General features: G+C 45.6%; 1 pseudogene; it reads right to left on the bottom strand.

Annotated features, from left to right (window-relative positions):
- Positions 1–2,248: 2,248 nt before the first annotated feature.
- LOC104853803 lies at positions 2,249–4,143 on the bottom strand (annotated as a pseudogene).
- Positions 4,144–6,505: the final 2,362 nt, after the last annotated feature.

The following is a 6,505-nucleotide window of genomic DNA, read 5'->3' as shown; positions in this document are numbered from 1 at the left end:
CTGATCTGGAACTTACTATGTAGCCCAGGCTGGTCTCAAACTCACAGAGATCCTCCTGCGTCAGCCTCCCGAGTGCTGGGATTACAGGCGTGCACCACCTTGCCCGGTTGAAAATCGAGTCTTCATGGTGCGCATATTAGAGCATCTTAGTGGGGCTGTAAATGAGGAGGTCATCTATGTATTGTAATAGGCACCCCCTTCTGAAGTTTAGGACTCTCTGGTCTTGAGCTAAAGCCTTTGTAAACAAGTAGAAACTATCTCTAAAGCCCTGAGGCAAGACAGTCCAAGTATATTGTTGGAGAAGTCCTGTTTGAAGATACTCTCATTTAAATGTGAACAAATGTTGAGAGCTAGGATGACCCACGGGGATAGAAAAGAAGGTGTCTTTGAGATCAAGGACAGAAAATCATTTAGTGTCACCTGGGACCTGTGTTAAAAGAGTATATAGGTCTATTCCTATTGGGTGAATAGGTATCACTGCCTCATCCATAACTCTGAGACCTTGTACAAGCTGATATTTTCCCGATGGTTTCACTACTGCTAAAAAGTGTGTATCATATGGGGACTGCCTTACCCTCCCAAGCGCTGGGATTACAGACATGAACCACCACGCCCAGAATAGCTGCTTTAGAAAACAGTTTGGAGTTCTTCAAAAAGCAGTTCCACTCACAGGTATATTCCCAAGAGAAGTAAAACATAATCCACACATATTGTAGCTTACACAGTGGAATGTATCTGTAACCCCAGCTACTGAGGAGGATGAGACAGGAGGATCACATTTTCAAGGCAGGTCTGGGGCAACCTAGTGAGGCCCTGTCTCAAAATAAAAAAAAACAAAAAAAGATGGGTGGGTGAGGTGGCACACACCTGTAATTCCAGCATTCAAGGAGGCTGAGGCAGGAGAATCACCATGGCTTTGAGGCCAACCTGGGCTGCACAGTGAACTCGAATCCAGCCTTGAACTACACAGCATGACCTTGTCTCCACACACCTACATACCTACATACACACAAACAACAACAAAGAAAAGAAAAAAAATCTGAGGAGTATAACTCAGCATTCTCTGGATTCAATATCTGGGTGAAGTTTCTTGTTTTGTTTTTTTTCAAAGACTACAAATTGAATGATTCCATTTATATGAAAAGTCCAGCTGGATGTGGTGACACACACCTGTGATCCCAGCACTTGGGAGGCTGAGGCAGGAGGATCACCTAGAGTTTGAAGCTGATCTGGGCTACATAGCTAACTGAAGGCCAGCCTGAACTACATAGCAACACTCTCTCAAAACAACAACAACAACAACAACAACAAAAAACAGTCCACATTGTAGCCACTTTCTTCTTTCTGGGATAAAGTACTTAAGGAAAAGACTTAAAGGAGGAAAATTTTATTTTGGCTCACTGGCTCCAGGGCAGAAACGGGGTGACAGAAGAGATACCAGAGAAAAGGTGCTTGCACCATGGCAGCCAGGAAGCAAAGAGAAGGGTAGGGCTGGGGACAAGAACACAGTGACCATCTCCAGCCTGCAGTGTGCACCTCCCAACAGCACATTTAGCTTCTGGACTAGCCAACAACTCAGTCCACTGATGAGCAGAGAGTCCCGTGACCCCATTACCTTTATTTGTTTATTGAGTTTATTGGTACATTTTAGGTATATAGTACAGTTACATTCATCATTGGAATCTTGTACCTTTACATGGCAGGTCTTGGTTCTCATTTCTTCCCCTTGTCCCTACCTTCTTTTTTTTTGGAACAGGGTCTCACTATGTAGTTGAGTCTGACCTGGAACTCACTATGTAGCCCAGGCTGGTCTCCAACTCACAGCGATCCTCCTGCCTCAGCCTCCCGAGTGCTGGGATTACAGGCGTGCGCCACCACGCCTGGCCTGTTTGTTTATTTTTTGAGACAGTGTCTTATTATATAGTTCAGGCTGGCCTTGAACTCACTATCTAGTCCATGCTGGCCTTAAACTCATGGCAATTCTCCTGCTTTAGCCTCCTGAGGCCTGGGATTATAGGTGTGTTGCTACTACATCTGGCTCCCAGTACCTTTAAACACCTGAGACTTTATTTTTCTTATGGTGCCAATTTTAAATAGCTTTCTTGAAGACATTGCATTTCCACTTATCATACGGTGCTTATAAAGTGTGATGTTATCTTTTCCCTGTGCGCATGTTCCGTATTCAAGTATCGAGAATGCCCAGGACTGCACTGTAGCAGTTAAACTTTAACAACTGCCACAGAATTTGCTACAAATTCAGACCCTTCAGTGTTTTATTGTGCGGAACAGTGCTAAATCTATACTTTGAGTTGGCTTCATCATTCCCTTCAATGGTGGGCCCTGAGGAAGGAGAGGGAGGCGCTCCCCCACCAGGGAAGCCTTCAGGCCTTCCTGTAGGCACGCCACCTGCTCTGTGGTACAGCTTGGTAGTGATGGGATTGCACACTTTCTCCAGCCCCTTTTGCTGATGTTCAGATTCTTCCCTCTCTGCAGTCTGACTCTTATTCAGCTGGCTGATGATTTCATTACACTTGTCAGGAATCCTGTGTTTATCTTCATTATTGATCTTGCCCCCAAGTTTCTCCTTTTCAACAGTTGTCTTCATGATGAGAGCATAGGGCCCCAGTGAATTCTTGGAGGGCACCTTAGCCCTCTGCTTCTCATCTTCAGCTTTGTACTTCTCTGCTTCCTGGACCATGTGCTCTATGACCTCCATGCTCAAAGGACCCAAGCCATTAGCATCAATATCAAAAGTGACCTCAATCTGAGGAACACCACGGGGGCAGGAGGTATGCTGTGAGTTCAAACTTGCCAAGCACGTTGTTATCCTTAGTCCGGACACGCTCACCTTCGTATTCCTAAGTAAGCACACCAGGCTGGTCGTCAGAGTAGGTGGTGAAGGTCTGTGTCTGCTCGGTAGGAATGGTAGTATTGCTTGATGAGGACTCTGTCACGACTCCACCCGCAGTTTCAATTCCAAGAGAAAGAGGCGTGACATCCAAGAGCAGCAAATCTTGAACATTTTCAAGACTTTTCTTCAGGTCAAATGGCTGCCTGAACAGCTGCGCCATAAATAACCCAAATCAGGGTTGATGCTCTTATTCAATTCTTTCCATTGAAGAAGTCTTGTAGAAGCTTCTGGATCTTGGGGATATAGATAGAAGAACGTGCCATTGTCATGGATCTGTGACTTGTCCAATTTAGCATCTCAAAGAGCTTTCCACAGGGTCCAGAATGCTACAGAACAGGTCAGCGTTCAACTCTTCAAACTGAGCACGAGTAATGGTGGTATAGGAGTCGATTCCTTCATAGGGGGAATCAATCTCAATACTGGCTCAGGTGCTGGAAGAGAGGATTCTCTTAGGTCACATGCAGTATGGAGAGAGCGGACAGCTCTCTTTTTCTCACTTATGTCTTTCTTATGCCTGAGCTTGAAATTGGCAATAAAATGGTTGATCATTTGGTTGTCAAAGTCTTCTCCACCTAAGTGGGTGTCTTCAGCTGTAGATTTCACCTTGAAGACTCCATCTTCCGTAGTGAGGATTGACACATCAAAAGTGTCATCTCCTAAATAAAAAAATCAGCACATTTCTTTCAACTCCAACCTTCTTGTTTAAGCCAGAAGTAATAGCAGTGGCAATTGTTGGTTCGTTGATAATTTTAAGTACATTAAGACCAACAATGGTTCCAGCATCTTTGGTTGCCTGACGCTGAGAGTCACTGAAGTAACCTGGCACTGTGACCACAGCGACTCTTCCCAAGATAAACTTTTGCGATTTCCTTCACCTTTGTCAACACCATAGAGGATACCTCCTCTAGATGGAAGCCCTTTGTCCCTTCTTTGTATTCTACTTGAACCCTGGACCTGCTTGCATTACTTACCACCACAAAGGGCCAATTCTTCATATCAGCCCGGGCAACAGCATCATCAAATCTACGTCCAAGCACATACTTGGCATCAAAAACTGTTGGAGGGATCCATTTCATCTTGACTTTCTGCAGCATCTCTGATCTCCAATTGGTTCAGTGAGTGATGTAACTTGGGGTGGTTCAGTTTCCCCGACCATTGACAATTATCTCCACTTTTCCATGCTGGAAGATACCCACACAGGAGTAGGTAGTGCCAAGGTCAATGCCAACTGCAGGCCCTGAGACATGGTTGCTTGCCTGTAGGTCCAGGTCTGCAGGTGAAGAGGTCGCACAAAAAGCTCCCAAGCTGCTGGTGCATTCAATGAGTGACACCTGAGACTTTATGGGGCCATTTTAGATCTACCTTAACCATCCAGATTAGGCAAGTCTGTGGGTAGAGAGTCATTAGTGGTTGAGTGGTATGGGGTGTGGAGGCAAAGTGACGTCAGGCGGGCATGGGGTTTCTCTTTAGGGTAAGGGAAATGTTCTAAACTCAGACTGTGGTGATGACCACAAAGCTGTTTGTACTAAAATCCATGGAGCTGTATGCTTTAAAATAATGAATTTTGTGTTACTCTTCTAGGATAGTTTCTTTAGAAATGGCTCACCAATCAGAGGTGTTCCAGGTTCTTCTTGTTTTGAACAAAGAATTGGATGAGACAAGCTGATAATGGTGCCGAAGAGTTTATTTGAAAAGCGTGAGGGAAATGAGTGTGGAAGAAGCCAGCTCTGCAGGGCGAACTTGGGCTGACCAAAGACAAAAAGAAATACGGCCAGGGCTACCCTGCGAAGCCACTCAAGAGAGCAGCTTTCCATGATGCCAGTCCTTTTATGCAGTCCACATCCGGTGGGAGCTTGTGAGTAGTTCCATACAGGGGTCCTCGCATTGCCCTGGGATCTTGTGGTTGACAGGTCCCACTCATTTACCCAGCCAGCTTTGCCACACCTTGTCTCCTGTATCATTATCTGAATCATATTCCAGTAAAGCTGTTCATAAAAAATATACAGGGTTTAAGGAATATCTAAAAAGAAATAGTGAACCCTAATGCTGTCATAATATGAAGTATGTAAATTTTAGCAGAATCCTTTTGATGATTAGGACAGCTTAAAAGTAGTAAATTGTGATCCATTTTCTCTTTTCTGGGTGAGGTGGGGGTTAAAATGGTCTCCCTATGTATTTCAGACTGACCTTGAACTCACTGTGTAGCCCACCCAGACAGGGTTTAGACTCCCTGTGAGCCTCCTGCCCCAGCCTACTGAGTGCTGGGATTACAAGTGTGCACCACCAGGCCCAGCTAGAGGTTCTTTAAGGGGAATGTCCTCAAAACTGTCCTCTCCCTTTCCCCTCTCCTCCCCTGCTGCTGTCCTGGACTGCTGACTCCCCTCAACCTCTTCAGGGGTCAACTCACCCCATCTGTTTACCACTTTTCACACTGGTAGGTCAGGCCCTTCTAGCTGCATAGGGCTCCTGCCTGCCTGTCCCCTCCCACCCCCCAAGCTCCCCACCTTCTGGGAGCTCTTGTTGTCCACCCTCTACCTCTCCTCCTCCCCAGAACCCCTTCTCCTTGGTGCTGGCTATCTCCGGCTGACTGCTATGGTTGGAAACAATTTGGCAAGGTAGCTCTCAGAAGAACTGACATCTGGGCTGCTATTTATTTTTTAAATATTTGTGATGCTTGGGCTTGAACCCAGGGCCTTGTGCCTGCTAGGCAGCAGTTTACTATTTTGAACTCTCTGGAAAGAACTATGGAGGGGTGTGGTGATGCTCCAAAGCCAGGCCAAGCACATAAGGAGTAGGTAGACAGCTGGCTCTGTGGGGATTCGAGGGAGCTCACTATATGCTGAGCTCTGTGGGGAATTACCTGAGTCCATCCATGCACTGAGCTTCTCAGGTAGCTACCATTCTCATTCCCATTTGGTAGATAAGAAAGTCAGGCACAGAAAGGTTAAGTCACTTGCCTAAAGGCACCCAGTCCATAAATGAAGCCCCCCCCAGTGCGGGGGATCAAAACCAGGGACTTCTGAAAGCTAGGCAAGCTCTCTATCACTGAGCTACGTACCCATCCCTTTTTAGTTCCAGATGAGATCTTGCTGATCCATTCAACTGACTGGGCGGGCCTCAAAAGTTGCTCTTGTCTTGTTTCAGCCTCCTGAGTAGGTAGGGTTACAACTGTGCACCTCCGGTTCCCCCACCCCACCCCAGTCTCTGGAACCAGACTGAGAGCCTTTATACTAAGCTAAATCCACAACTCATAAGAACAATTTTTTTTTTAATTTTGAGACAGGGTCTCTCTAAGTTGCTAAATTACCCTGGCTGTGCTCAAATTTGTGATCCTCCCACTTCAGCCTCCCAGAGTGTTGGAATTATAGGAAAGTATCACCATGCCCAGGCTTTGAGTCTTGGTTCTTAAAACACTTCCTTTGAAGTGTTTCCTTTTCTTTTAAGCAAACATTTATTGTTACATTTTAGATATACATAATGATAACATTCATCACAGGGAATTTGTACCTGTACATGATATATCTTGCTTCTTATGTTTCTTATTCCTCCTCCCTCCTTTCAAACCCTCTTTCCCTCCTTATTTACAAAAGCTTT

This window comes from Fukomys damarensis, unplaced genomic scaffold (genome assembly GCF_012274545.1).
Source record: "Fukomys damarensis isolate Sample0158 unplaced genomic scaffold, DMR_v1.0_HiC HiC_scaffold_16, whole genome shotgun sequence".
NCBI lineage: Eukaryota > Metazoa > Chordata > Mammalia > Rodentia > Bathyergidae > Fukomys > Fukomys damarensis.
Note: the sequence above shows the minus strand (reverse complement) of the source record. Positions and strands in the feature narration are given on the sequence as shown.